Raw genomic sequence first — 14,582 nt, forward strand, 5'->3', positions numbered from 1 at the left:
GCATGGATGATTCAAAGCAGACCAATTTACAAAGGAAACCTGATGTCCATTGAAGTTAGATGATCATTTAATATCTACTGAATTGTCTCCAAGTTACTGAAGTGAGAAATTGGACTTCATAAATAGGTAGATGGAATATTAACCCAAATCCTTTCTATCAGTTCTTAGCAGCATGGTGTGATTGAAAATATTAACTCCAAAGTGGGGGGTGTTGGGTTATGGGGGGAGGGGAGTGGTGAGTGGAGATTAGCCAGATTAACCCAGCCAGGGTTAACTCAGAACAAACTGAAGATAATCCAGCTTCAGAAATTAGATTGTCGGCTATTTTAACCCCCCCTCCCAGTTTTAATTGAAATTCTGCCTGCGGACTTCTCCTGTTCTTGCTGGGAGAAAATGCATATCCCACAGGCTGCCGCTAATACCATGTAGGTGCTGAGATTGGCAGCTAGGACCGTCTCCCAGGGGTCAGGAAGGGGGAAGGTGGCTCTGCAGCAAGGGAGGCCTCAAATTTGTTTGTGGGGCCCACAGGAGCAAAAGATTTAATCAAGCTCCACAAGGAAAGTAAAAAAAAGCTTACTCTTTGGGGTCTCTTCTGGCCAAGATCCCCTTCCTCACTGTTTTCACCTGGCGGGAAACTCTTGTGATTTCCTGCACAGTCCATCCAGTTAAAATGACAGTCAGCTTCCAATGACATCATCTAGACCCAATGTGTATAAGTAAAACATGGATCATGCCAGCTTTGGGTTGCCTGTTCAATTGAGTAGCTTAAAGTTGGGAATTGGCAGCTCCTGACACCTTCAAGGCAGATAATTCTTTTACATTGAAACAAGGAACATTAGAAATTATGGCCCCAAGTTCCTCAGGTCTTCCAAGATACTCCCATGCTCCTGCCACAAGGGAGGTGGGACAATGCTGCAAGACCAGCAAATTAGGCCAGAGCCCAGAAACACTAGGTCCAAGGATGCCCAGCTTTGTGTTTGGAGTGGAACTTCCAGCTATGCCAAGTGAAGTTTCCCATCTCAGAGAGAGGGGATTCCCAGCCAGAGATCTTCCATGCCCCAGTACGTATGGCCAGTACATCATGAGAATTAAGGCATTCTGACATCCTACTTGGCAGGTGTGGGCACATGGCGGGCAATAGGTCAATCTTGGCTGGCACTGCTATGAGCTGATCATTCAGTGGGCTTTAGTTTCTCCAGGTCCCTATCCTAATGTGCAACCATTATGGCGCAAGCCATTTGTATGTGGTTAGGGAAATTTCACCCAATCCTGGATCAGCCACAGAGGTGATTGCAGCCCAGCAATTGGACAGCTCTTGAGCACCGAAGACTTTGAACTCTGTGCCTCTTATAATCATATCAGGTGGCCATTCGCAGGAGCTGAAATAATGTTTTTTTTATGATCCCCATAGAGACCGATAACTTTAAACAAGACGTATGAGTTCCCAGTGACCAATTTAAAGGAATTGCACAAGATTTCAAGTTTTAAGACTGTCATGGTAGCAAACAAACTAAAAACATTGACTAAACATTACTTAGTAGGCGACTAACACTCTAACCATATCCAGGGCCCGGAAGAGGAGGTGCAGGTGATGCCAAACACCGAGGCCAAGGGGCTGGGGGTCCCAGGCTTTGTGTTGTAAATGGAGCTTTTCATTGTCTAGTCTGAATAGCCAAAGCATCAGACCTTAAAGACCGGCTTTTTAAAGAAAAAAACAGAGCTGTCAGCCTGAAAGTTCTGAGTTTTTAAAAGTCAACTTCACTGAGTTGTTGTGCTGCTTCTGACCTTCGGGCAGCTTCATGATTCCGTTATTTTTTGGAAAGCCCACCAGTAAACCAAGAAGCTGCCTAAAGGCCAACAGCAGCAGTTCCTGTATGCAACAATTGTGAAAGTGTTCTTGGTTGAATATCTGCTTTAAAATTGCTCAGTCAAATCCTTGTAATCATTATACAGCCAATTGGATGTTGTGGGATGGATAGGATGGTGAGGGGGGCATGGGTGAAAGGGCGGGGGGGTGGGGTTGGGAACATGGGTGATGGGGTTGTAGTCTGGCGTTGGGGGGGTGGTGGATGGGGTGTAAGGGTGGGGAGATGGGCTGTAGGCGGTGGGGGGGTACGAATAGGGAGGTGGGGAATAGGGCTGAAGGGTGGGTGTATAGTGAGTGGATAGTGGATGGAGGTTGAGGGAGTAGGGGGTGGGGCAGGTAGGTAGTTTTGGGGGCTGTGGGGGCGAGGGGGTAACTTTTAAGGTTTAATACCACAAAATTAAATACTGTGCACTTCTCAAAATTAGCTTTTGAATTTAAACCAGCATATAAATAACTGTCTAAATTTTCATTACGTCCTAAAATAGGCACAATTCTGAGGACATGCTGTGTTGATGTACCAGAGGCTTGAGAATTTTGGGCCTTATCAAAATAAATATAAGAAACTAAAAACCATGGGTGATGCAAAACAGGGTGTTGACTCACTATCACCTGTTTTATTACTCTTGCAAAGTCTATGAATGAAATCCCTATTTGTCACTAAGAGATTGCTTAAAGAAAGGTTTTACAAATCTTTACTCCATCCAAGGTTCACCCCAGATAGACTGTAAATTCATAGTGTACAACACAATTTGTATGACAGCTTCTAGGGTAAGGGGAAACAATCTGGCTCTTGAGTTAAGGCCATGCTGAATTTTTGTGCCATGTATCATTCTTTGAAAAATTCAGGTCAACCATTCAATCTACATTTTTTCTGAGCTGCTGGTAAAGAGCTGATTAACAAACCCTGGAGATAGAGTCATTAGTGTAAAAGAGACAGATGCCATTTATGGTATACTGTGGATTAGTAGCAGAGGAGTCAGAATGGTAAGGTTGTATTAGCTACAGTGTTGAATTGTTTTGTAAATGTAGTGATTTCTTTGTAGCCACAGTTGATTGCTCTGATTCATTATCCGTAAAGAACCAGCACTGGGCCTCCAATTTCACCAGTGCTACAGTCACTCAGCCTACTCCATGCAGGTGTAATGAAAGAAAGACAAAACATACATTTGTACAGCACATTTCATGATGTTCCAAATCACTTTACAGCCAGTTTGGCACTTTTGAGTTGTAGTCACTGATATAGTGTAGGCAATATTATCAAATGGTGAAACAGGCTTGAGGGGCCGAATGGCTTATTCCTGCTCCTAATACATATGTTCATATGTCATTCTGGATGGATGAGATGAGCTAGGCTAGGCAGTCTTTGTCATCCATAAGTATCTTGCAAACAGAGGGTGGAATCATGGCTGGAGTTCTGTTTATTTTGTTGCTAATGGAAGTTTACTATGAGCAGGTTTTGTGGGGTGAAATTGCCAGGACAGGAGTGCATAATTGGTTCATAGTGAATCAGAAACCTGTTTTACAATGCACATAATTCTCAAGAGTCTTTTCCATTGACTTCAATTTTGTCAGTTTGTCTTCTGACAATAATCTCACTCCATCTTGGTTCTTTTATGAGTTTCTTAAGGTATTGAAATATCATGAGAAAGTTGTGTTGCGTAGTATATACTGAAAATATATTGTAGTGAGAAGCAACAGTCAGCAGAGTCTTCAAACTCTCTGATCAAGAAAACACAGACAAAATTGTGAACTGTTCAGTCTTTGTCTTCTGGCTTCTTAAAAGTTGTGTCACACAGAGACACCTGAGGGCTCCAATGCTTCTCATTGACAGTGACAACCTATGTTGTTCAATCATTCCACTTTGTTGCTCAGGGGTCATTTTTTCTTTCTACCCTGTGAGATTACTGATAAAATTACACCCCTTTTATGAAATAATTATATTGAATAATATTGTGCACCCAAGCAGGAGAAAGTCTTCTATGATGTTATAAATAACTAATAGCTATTAATAACCAATAAATAGATATTTCTTGTCAAAATAACAATATTACACAATGCTGTTAAAGTAAAATTTATACTCTCTTGTTTGTTTAATAGTTATGGTGGGATCATGTATAGGATGCACACAAACTAACATTGTATTAATTGTTGCTGCTCTCTTAATATTAATGACCCAAGCTGCATGTATATCAGATACTATTTGTAACCAGATGTCAACACTGGGCTTTATCATTTTACTCAGACCTTTCCGTGATTGGTGATTGCTGAATACCGAAAGGGGAAAAAATATCATGCATTATTAGGGGGGGGTGGGGGCATTAAGCAGTGTGGGGAGTAGGGGGGTGAAATAAGGGGCCCAGAAACAGAAGAAGTACCAGGGCCCATGATTTATTTCCCTGGCCCTGTCCATACCTCTTCCCTCTGAGATGGGAAACTATAGAAAGTCAGCTTTTATTAATGCTTTAACACAACCAATAAGCTCATCTGGCATGCAACACACTCTCCACAGGATTACAGTCTTTATAGGAAAAGTTCCAGAGCCACTCCGAGCTTCCAGTGCATTCATGACCCCATTTTACTAAGTCATAATATCGAGTGACTGTCAAAGGGTGCTTTCTTCAGTTTGGGGAGAATTCCCAAACTGACCACAGGCAATAGGGTCCACTCCTGTGATTTCTCCTCCTGGCTTCAACAGGGTAAATCTTCCAGAGTCTTTAGATTGCCACGGAATGCATCTCTTCAACCAGAGACCATTCTCCCTCCTATGTTCTGCCTGGTAGCTAACAGAGAACTCACAGCCTTCTCTTCTCTGCTGACCACACCAGTTGCAGCCTTTGTATTTTGGGATGTCTTTCTCTTTCTGTCCAAAAACTCTGAGATGAAAAATCTGTCCACAGTTAGCCCAGCTGTCCCTGTCTTTATTGCAGATGTGAACATTTTGCACTTTACTCTTGATAAGTCTCAACATGGGTCCCTGGCCTCCATGGTAACCAAGCTTATTGTCAGGCAGAACTCATAGCAGATCACAACTCTTTTCGCTGCTCCCTTTTAGCTTAACTTAAAGAGACGGTTTAAAATACAACAACCTTATAGGTCTGAATTTCCCCCACGTCGGACAGGCTTGACGGGAGCTGGCGAGGACGGTCACAGAGCCGACTGCCGCCTGCGATCGGCTCCACACTGCCATTTTACACAGGCGGGCCAATTAAGGCCCACCTAGCGTAACACATTAGCCACTTGTGCGGGCGGGGGGGGAGAATGGAGAGTCAGGGCCAGCGCTCTTTTGCACATGCACGTGAAAGGCACGGAGCTGCTTCAGGGAGATTGAAGCGGTTTTTAAAAAATTTTTTACAGACATTAAAAATTTAATGAGATATGTCCCCTCCTGCGACTGTGTCACATGAGATGGGACACATTTTTATTTTTCAAATAAACTTTTTATTTAAGTAGTAAAGGCTTTAGGAAACCTCATCCCGCTCGTGGATGAGGTTTCCTGAAAAACGTAAAGGCCGCTTGGCTGTTTGGCCTGCCCGCCAACCTTAAGGTTGGATGGGTAACGTAAACATGACACTAATTACTTAGTTAATGGCCTTAATAGGCCTATCAATTATTGGCGAACGAAACATCACGAGACAGCACGATGATGTCGAGACACATGCCCGACGTCATCGTGCATCATTTTACATGCTGGCATGTCAGGCCCACCCCCACCATAAATCCTGGCCATAAAATATCACATTCATAACAGTTTCCCACCAAAACTTACAGTAATGACTTAAGGTATGTGTCTAACTAAGGTGTGAAGTTGAAGGCTATTTGGAAGTGCTTCTTAGGATTAATGACTGAAAATTTCTCGGCCTAGGAGGGAGAGGTGATCGTGTCTCCTGGGTGGTAGGACTGGAATCACACTGGTCTTCAGGCATTTGAGAAGGAGAAATTCCATCGATGACGGGGTGATAAATAAGCATGTAACTCCCTCAGGTAACTCTCGCTGCTTAGTCACCTCACATCCTGATGCCTGAAGAGGAGGCAGGTTGAGTTGGATGGCATCACCGGCCAGACATTCACCACTTTCACCTCCTCTCCTTTCCCATCCCACAGGAAGTGCATCTGCAGAATGCAAGTGTTCTGGGATGTTCTGGTGGAAGTGAGGCCCACAAAGCCACCGTCCTAACAACAGTCAGACTCAGAGCTGGGAAAATAATGCATTTAAAAACCACAGTTTTGTGAAAGCTTCTGAGAATCTTTGGGCTCAAGAGCCCACCCCTCCCCCACACCCTGCCTTCCAATCGAGCACCCAGGTGTTCTTGTTAAAGGAGTTAAGTCAGGGTGAAGGAAGGGCCTGTCTCAAGAATCAATGCTGGCACCAATAGCGTTTCTAATTTAGTTTGCTGTGCACACTTTCCTGCTTTATATCAGTGACTACACTTCAAAAGTATTTCATTGGCTATAAAGCACTTTGAGATGTCTGGTAGTCATGAAAAGCACTATATAAATGCAAGTCTTTCTTTTCTAGGCTACATCAATGACCTGGATTCAAAAACTCAAAGGAAATATGCCAAGTTTGCAGGTGACACCATAGTAGGAGAGACAGTGGAATTGGAGATTGGAGAAGGCAGGTCAGAAAATATAGAATGAGTTAGACAAAACATGTAAATGGGCAAAATAAAGACAGAGATGAAATTTTAATGCAGACAATGTATAGGAAGGAACAATGGGGGTGTACAGTTGTTGAAATAGTCAAGGGTGTAACTGGAAAGAAATTTGGGAATCTTGGTAGATTCAACAGTCCACATGTCTCATCAATACAACAAAGCCAATTAAACATTGAACTATATGTCCTATTAAAACCATTGGTACAAAGCAGCTAAAGTCATTAGGAAACTGCAGTAATATAAACTGCAAAGTCCAACTCCAATCAACAAAGCACAGGAGCCAATGCAGCAAAGAATCACAGTTCTGATTGTTAAATGTCTGCATTACAAGAAAAGACTGAACCAACTTGACCTGCTTTACATCCTTGAAACAAAGTGCCGGAGTGGTGAACTTATGACAGGCACATAAAGAAAAAACTTGCATTCACAGTCACTTGGTAGTACAGAACTTGAGTATTGCTGAGAAAGGAGACATGCTGTTGAAGCTTTACATCCTGCACTCATCAGGACAGATTTGCAAGAATACCAGATCCGAAAAGGGAACAACAATTTATACTGCATGAGAAGAAGCTGCTGATTGGGTGGCAAGTGGACTCTGATTGGTAGAGGCATTGTCATGGAGAATGCACCAGGGAACAGTTAACTGCCCAGCTGTCAAAATGAATTGACAGTATGTCTCTTTTTTGAACAATACTTGCATTTATATAGAGCCTTTCATGATCCCATGAGTTTCAAAAGCATTTTACATCCAGTGAGATACTTATTTCAATTGTAGTCACTATTGTAGGGTAGGAAACACAGCAAAATGATTTGCGCACAATAAGTTCCCAAAAACAGCAATGAGGTACATGAGCAGATAATCTGTTCTATCGATATCGGTTTCAGATTAAATATTGGCTTGGTAACTAGGGAGAACGCCCCTTCTTTTCTACAAACAGTGCCGTGTGATCTTTTACAGCCAGCTCAGAAGGTAGACGTCTCATCTGAAAAGCAGCACCTCCAATAGTGCAGCACTCCCTCAGTACTGGCGCTAGGGTGACATCCTAGATATTGTACTCAGGTCTCTGGGTCATAAACGAATGGCCTTCTGGCTCATTGGCAAAAATACCACCACTGAGCCATTGCTGCCAAGGTAGCAAATAGTCTGAGGAAGGTATAATTGGAAAATTGCTGCACATTAATTTGAAAGAGTAGGAAATGAGATGATAGATTCAAACTAATAAAGGACGTCTCCACACAAAGAATGATCAATATGCGGATTGGACTTTCAGTCACTTCAGTGGAGATGAAAATCTTGGTGGCAATTGAATGCTTCAACGAGGAGACTTTCTGAATGAATGATCTAACATGGTCGAATGGCTTTCCTTATCAATAATTATTTTGAGATGTACTGTGGTTGTCATAAGGTGCTATATCAATGCAAGCTATTTCCTTTTTAAAAAATTTATTCATGGGATGTGGGCTTCGCTAGCTAGGCCAGCATTTTTTGCCCATCCCTAATTGTCCTTGATAAGGTGGTGGTGAACTGTCTTCTTGAATTGCTGCAGTCCATGTAGTGCAGGTACACCCACAGTGCTGTTAGGGAGGGAGTTCCATGATTTCACCCATGTGCAAGAGGCCTTCAGAAGACTAAGGTGAGAGGATTTTGGACTTCTGCCCAAAACAGATGCAAGGCTAGTGTAGTGAGCAGTTCCTCCTGCCCGGGGCTGGCATTATAAGGCCAGGACCACATTCAGTTTCAAGTCCCATTTGAAGATAGTAGCCTAGAACCCTGGCTTGTATAATTAAGTAAGTTTCTCAGTGAGGTACTCAGAAGGACGCAGGTTTTGGACCCACTCCAAAGACTTGAGGAAGTGCCGTACAGCCGGAGGTGGTGTCTTTTGGATGAGGTGATAAATCTGTGGACTCATCTGCCTTCTCAGGTGGATGTAAAGGATCCCACAGCACTCAGTTTGAAGTAAAGCAGGTGCATTCTCCCCTTGTGTGCTGGCCCAGTATTTATCTTCAAACTATAACACTCACTCAGATTATCTCGCTATTATTTTATTCCTGTTTGTGGGAGTTTGCTGTGTTCAAATTGGCTGCCATATTTCTTGCAATAGTGACTATACTTCAGGGAAATGTACTTGATGATAGTAAAAAGCTTTGGGTGTTCCGAGGTTGTGAAAGGCTCTAGATAAATGCAAGTTCCTGCTCCTTTTCATTTTTTCTTGCCCGGAACAGGTTGTCAGGCTGCTTGGTCATTTGTAGGCTCACCTGAGGATTGCATTTGGTAGGCTTTGGCCGACAAATAGCCGAGGCGACTACCCTCCTCCTTGTAGCCAGCAATTGTTAATCGCTCTGAAGTCTCTCATCATTAAACCATTTGATGGCAGTTTCCTCAATGGTAGATGTCTAGCATTCATGAATTGACTCTCAATATTTACGCTGATGAATCCTTATCCAAGGTCTACACGCTTGCTGTCAATCTAATGGGTTTAGCGATATAAACACCAAGATCCAAATCACAGATGACAGGTCAGCTTGGAAAAAGATCACTTTCTAAAGGCCTCTTGACTTCCTACCTGCTGCAGTATAACGTAGACCAGCGTCAAGCCAATCTTACAAAATTCCCAGGCAATCCATAAGACTTTTGGACTTTTATACACGGACATGGATCTTACCGGTGTTGGGTATACCTGGTGATAATGAGCAGGACTCAATAATTGTCATCTAACATTCTTATCAATTATTCCAGTTCTGACCTTTTAAGCATCCCTGATTTTCATCACTCCGGCAATTGGTGGCCGTGCCTTCAGCTGCCAAAGCCCCAATCACTGGAATTACCTCCCTAAACCTCTCTGCCTCCCTATCTCTCTCACCTTCTTTCCTTAAAACACACCTCTTTGACCACAATTTTGGTCCTCTGTCCAAAATATCCCTTTATGTGGTTTGGTATATAGTCTTGTCTGATAATGCTCCTACGAAGCCCTGGGTGTATTTTTATTATGTTAAAGGTGCCATTATAAATGCAAGTTGTTTGTTCAATTGTTCAGTGTCTGATTATGTATGTCTGCTGACTGCTCATTTTGTATGATTAATTAAGCCTGGATGTGGCCACTTAGAGGGAGAGGGAAATTGAACGGAGGCTTGCTGCTGTAAGCATGGGAGCAGATATTTTAAAACATTGTAAATAAAGCTCCTGCAGACATGTAACCTGGAGTGTAAGATGTAAAACACAAGATTGTCGTTGCTCTGACTGAAGATACAATGATTTGTCCAGTAGAAATAATGCTGGAACAATGAAGTCAGCAACTGAGGGTATTATTATTGGGGGTAATTTTGAATTTGTGTAGTATATAAATCAGCTAATATTGGAACAATCATCTATTATATGTTCCCCCAGGCTTTCATCTGGAATCTTTAAATTATTAATATAGCTTCCAGATGCAGTCTGCTTATTGAAATAGGTGTGGTTGTGTTAGTGGGTGGAGGGCACAGGGAAAAAACAGGATGAAATTCAGCCTGGATGTATAGCAAACAGCTGATCCAATATCACCTATTTTACCCTCTCGTCCACAGTCAAAATTACCCCTAGTGTGTTGTTCTCATATTGCTGGATGCACGTAGCTCAAAAGTAACTGTAAAAGCTTCATAGAGAGTGGGTGAAGTAAATGCTCCTGAAAGGTGAAGCTACCAGTTCATGTTATCCCATTAGTGGACACAATCCATGTGACACCAATTATAATTTCTAGGTATTGGAGCAAGTTGACTTTGGCACAAATAGAGATCCTTGCAAACCACTTGGGGCGTATTTCTGTTTTGCCCATCCCTCAACTTTCAATCCCATGCAAGTATTTCTGCTGGCACTAAGTATATTGAAATGTGTTTCAAGTACACTTGCAACTCAGCAAAATATTTTAATTTTCTTTGTACATTGTAGCAAAAATTTTACCCTAATTTGTCTGGTAAAGGTATCAGAGTATAGTTTCTGCATCTATGATGAGCTGTAACTCATTGTATTACCTCATCTCTGAAAACTCTTGCTTGTCACCTGGGACTTGGGAATGTGTATGTGTGTGGATCTATAAGTGCCACAGTTTATTCACTGGAGATGCCTTGTTATTTATAGTCAGTCAGTTTCTTTCTGAGAACTGGGCTTTGGTGAACACAGAAGAGGAAATTCCTGCAATATTCATGTATTATTGTTCGATTCTGTTTGTTTTTATTTAATGTTACAAAGTTTTCCAATGTGGTGCAGAAAATGCTTGATGTTTGTGAAGGGTTTTGTTAATTCCTATCTGAAAAATGATCAAAGTCCATTGAGCAATAATCGTTGGCTTAGATAATTATATATTTTCTTCAACTCCCTGCCAGTTCAATCATTAAACAACAGGTAAGACTAACCAAAAGGATTCATTGCAATTGTATCTCTTTCTTATCAGAAAAGATTTTGTCAGGCTGTCAGTTAGATGCCTTTCTCTGTCAAAGTCACATTTTAACTGCCCTAATCCCAATGCATAAAAAGAAAGATTTACATTTGTATAATGCCTTTAGCAGCATCAGAATGTCCAATGGTTTGCAGACAATAATTTTGAAGTGCTGTAATCTGGGAAATGCGACAGCCAATTCTGTGCAGAAAACTTTCACAAACAGCAATGCAATGAGAAGCAGATAATCTGTTTAGTCATACTGGTTCAGGGATAATTTTGACCAGGACGTTGGAGAGAACTCCCCTACTCTTCCTCAGTATAGTTCATGGGATCGTTCATGCCCACCTGGGAGCGCAGATGGGACTTTGGTTTAACATCTTATCCAAAAGGCAGCCGCCAGAATTTTTCATCGAGATGGAGGCCCCGCCTACCCTGCTGAAAAGTCGAGGGGTGAGTCCATCTACACATGGGCTGGGAAACCCTAACCTTGTAGCTGTTCACTTGCTCAGGCTGTGGCTTCTGCCCCGATCTGGAAGGAAGTCCTGCCTCCGAGACCTGTCAGCCAATCAGGTGACCGACAGCTCTCCAATCCCAGCAGCACCGCAGAATTGTTACAGTGCAGAATGAGGCCATTCGGACCGTTAAGGCTGCACCGGCTCTCCGAAGGAGCAACTTATCGAGTGCCATTGCCCTGCCTGCTCCCCATTGGGACTAATGGCCACCACCGAGACTGCAGCTAGTCTCCCATGACGATTGTCGCTGGAGGTCAGACACCAAGATAAGAGGAGCAGTTTTGATGAGTCCAATCAGACAGGCCCCTGCGAGGGAGGTGGGAGGGCCACCTCTGGGTCAGAAGGTCATTGGTTCAATTTCTACTCCTGAGGCTTGTTCATAAAAGACCAGGCTGGGGGAACCCACAGGAGAGGCGATCATCATTGGATGGAGGTGGAGGCTTTGTTGGACATGGAGAATCTGAACAGAAGGGGGACCCACTCCAGCCCACTGCCAGTCTGTCAGAGTTTATTTGGCAGCTTTTTTCATGTGGTGTGGGCTCATTAAGTGGCCATTAAATCTTAGGCACCCACCCCCATCTGCCAGACAGTTCCTGGGGGTGGGGGTCAGTTAAATTCCACCAGTGTCCCCCACAGTGCAGTACTCTCTCAGCCTGGGCTTTTATGAACAAGCCTCAGGAGTAGAACTTGAACCAATGACCTTCTGACCCAGAAGCGAGAGTGCTACTATTTGAGCTACAGCTCACACTATAACCTCACAGAACAGTGTAAGAGCATCTTTGATACAAATATGAAGAATCAGACAGTACCATATGCACCACAGAGTGATCTGACCTATTCCACCTCACAATTACAACAAAGGATATTTTATTAATTCCATATTTTTTGGACGATTGCTATTTTTACTCTGGAGTTGAATCTCTTCCAGATTTTAAATACATATGGCTTTTGGTTACAGAAGAAAAACAAAAAGAGGAGGATCAGAATGAAGTTAAAGGATTAAAAGCCTTTTCTCAAACCTTATACATAAGAACTCTCAGTACCTACCACTCCATTATTAAAGCCACACGCTAGCACAAACTATGTGGAACTGAAAAGCTAACTTGTAACATAAGATTGCATCTCATTCCTATAGTCTAAGTAAATGTAATTGAGTCTAATTCAATAGGCAGGAAATTATAATGGCTCCATTCAAAACAGTCAAACTGCCGACAAGCAACATAACAGACTGCTCTTCACAAATAACAATACTTCCTTTGTGTAATAACTGATGAACACGACAGTAGCAGCCTGGAGAGGTAAATCAACAGTACACTCGATATCAGGAAATCCCTGAAAACTAAGCAGAAGTTATCCAGAAAAGTACTGCAACAATTTCAGCTTTTATCTGACATGGACATTTGTGAAGATAGGTTTGCTCTGCAGACTCAAGAGCTTCCTTGTTTCGGGGGCAGGAAGAGTGGTGGGCAAGGGGTGGGGGGCCGTACTCCTGTTCCTCCTTGGCTTCTACTGACCCAAGGCTGACTGCAGCCAACCTTTTCTGGCAGATTTGGAACTGCGTGAGTCTCCCGATCCCACAAATTAATGTGGTGGTGCCAGTGATGTCATCAACCTGTGACTAGACCATTTCCAATCTGGGCCCTGCCTATCTGGTGTAGGCGGCTTCCACACTGCCAGAATCCCACCTGTTGAAATGGCGCAGGGCAGAAATACATCAGGGATGCCAAGCCATCCCTCCCTATCATTCAGACTACCCCTCTGCCCTACTCGAGTGAGGGAAGGACTAGGCTAAAAGCAGGGTTGGTGGATTTCAGGTGCAGAGCCAATGGCTGACACCAATCATGCAGTACGTTATGGTTTGGGGATGCTTCTGTCAGTGGTGCAACCAGAGAAAATATGGCATCATTGTTTGGTAGACCCATGGCTCACTCAGGTAATTGGCACAGGGTGCTTATACAAAACTCTGACTCGCTGCCCAAAGTAAACATCACACAGAAAGTGGGATATTTCACAAGTGCAGGATGTGTGTCAGGGAATGCATCTCCTTCCAGGCTGCCCAATGCCTGAACATAAAGTGACAGGCTGGGGGTGTGCAGTCTCCCAATGTACAAACAAAGAAGAATCAAACAGATGGTGATGTCAAAGTCAGCTCCATTTTAGTGCTCTGTGCGCATATCATGGGAATTGTTAGCATCCCTTTAAATAGTGAGTATGCCCTTAAATAGCATATGAAATCGATATGAACCCCATGTTTCTTAGAAAAGGACCCTAAATGAAGCCCCTTAATGGGTGCCAACAGGTATTTTGATCCCCTGATCCCCCTCTTGTCAACTTGGACAATGCTGACATAGCACAACAAGTGTGCATTAAACTATTTTCATTCAAAGTGATCTCGAAAGGGATTAATAAAAGGGTTAATAAAGCATATGGTATCCTGGGCTTTATTAAAAGGGGCATACAGTATAAGAACAGGGAGGTTATGCTAATTTATACAAAACATTTGTTCCTCAGCTGGAGTATTGTGTACAGTTCTGGGCACCACATTCTAGGAAGGATGTGAACACATTGGAGAGAGTGCAGAAGAGGTTTACAAGAATGGTTCCAGGGATGAGAAATTTCAGCTATGAGGATAGATTGGAGAGGTTGGGACTGTTCTCCTTGGGAAGAAGGAGGCTAAGGGGAGATTTGATAGAGATGTTCAAAATCATGAGGGGACAGGACAGAGTAGATAGGGAGAAGCTGTTCCTGTTTATAAGAGGATCAAGAACGAGAGGGGCACAGATTTAAAGTGATTGGCAAATGAAGCAAAGGTGAGGTAGGGAAAAACTTTTCTCACAACAAGTGGTTCGGGTCTGGAATGCACTGCCTGGAAGTGTGCTGGAGGCAGGTTCAATCGAGAAATTCAAGAGGGCATTGGATGACTATTTGAATAGAAACAATGTGCAGGGGTACGGGGAAAAGGCAGGGCAATGGCACTAGGTTATAATGCTCATTTGGAGAGCCAGTGCAGACACAATGGGCCAAATGGCTCCTTCTGTGCCTTTAAAATTCTGTGATTCTGTGACCAAGCGCGTGAAATGCTTAAGAGAGCAAATGCAAGACTTCGCATGCTACGTCTTCTTAGGCATCACAACGT

This window comes from Carcharodon carcharias, chromosome 26 (assembly GCF_017639515.1).
Source record: "Carcharodon carcharias isolate sCarCar2 chromosome 26, sCarCar2.pri, whole genome shotgun sequence".
Lineage (NCBI taxonomy): Eukaryota > Metazoa > Chordata > Chondrichthyes > Lamniformes > Lamnidae > Carcharodon > Carcharodon carcharias.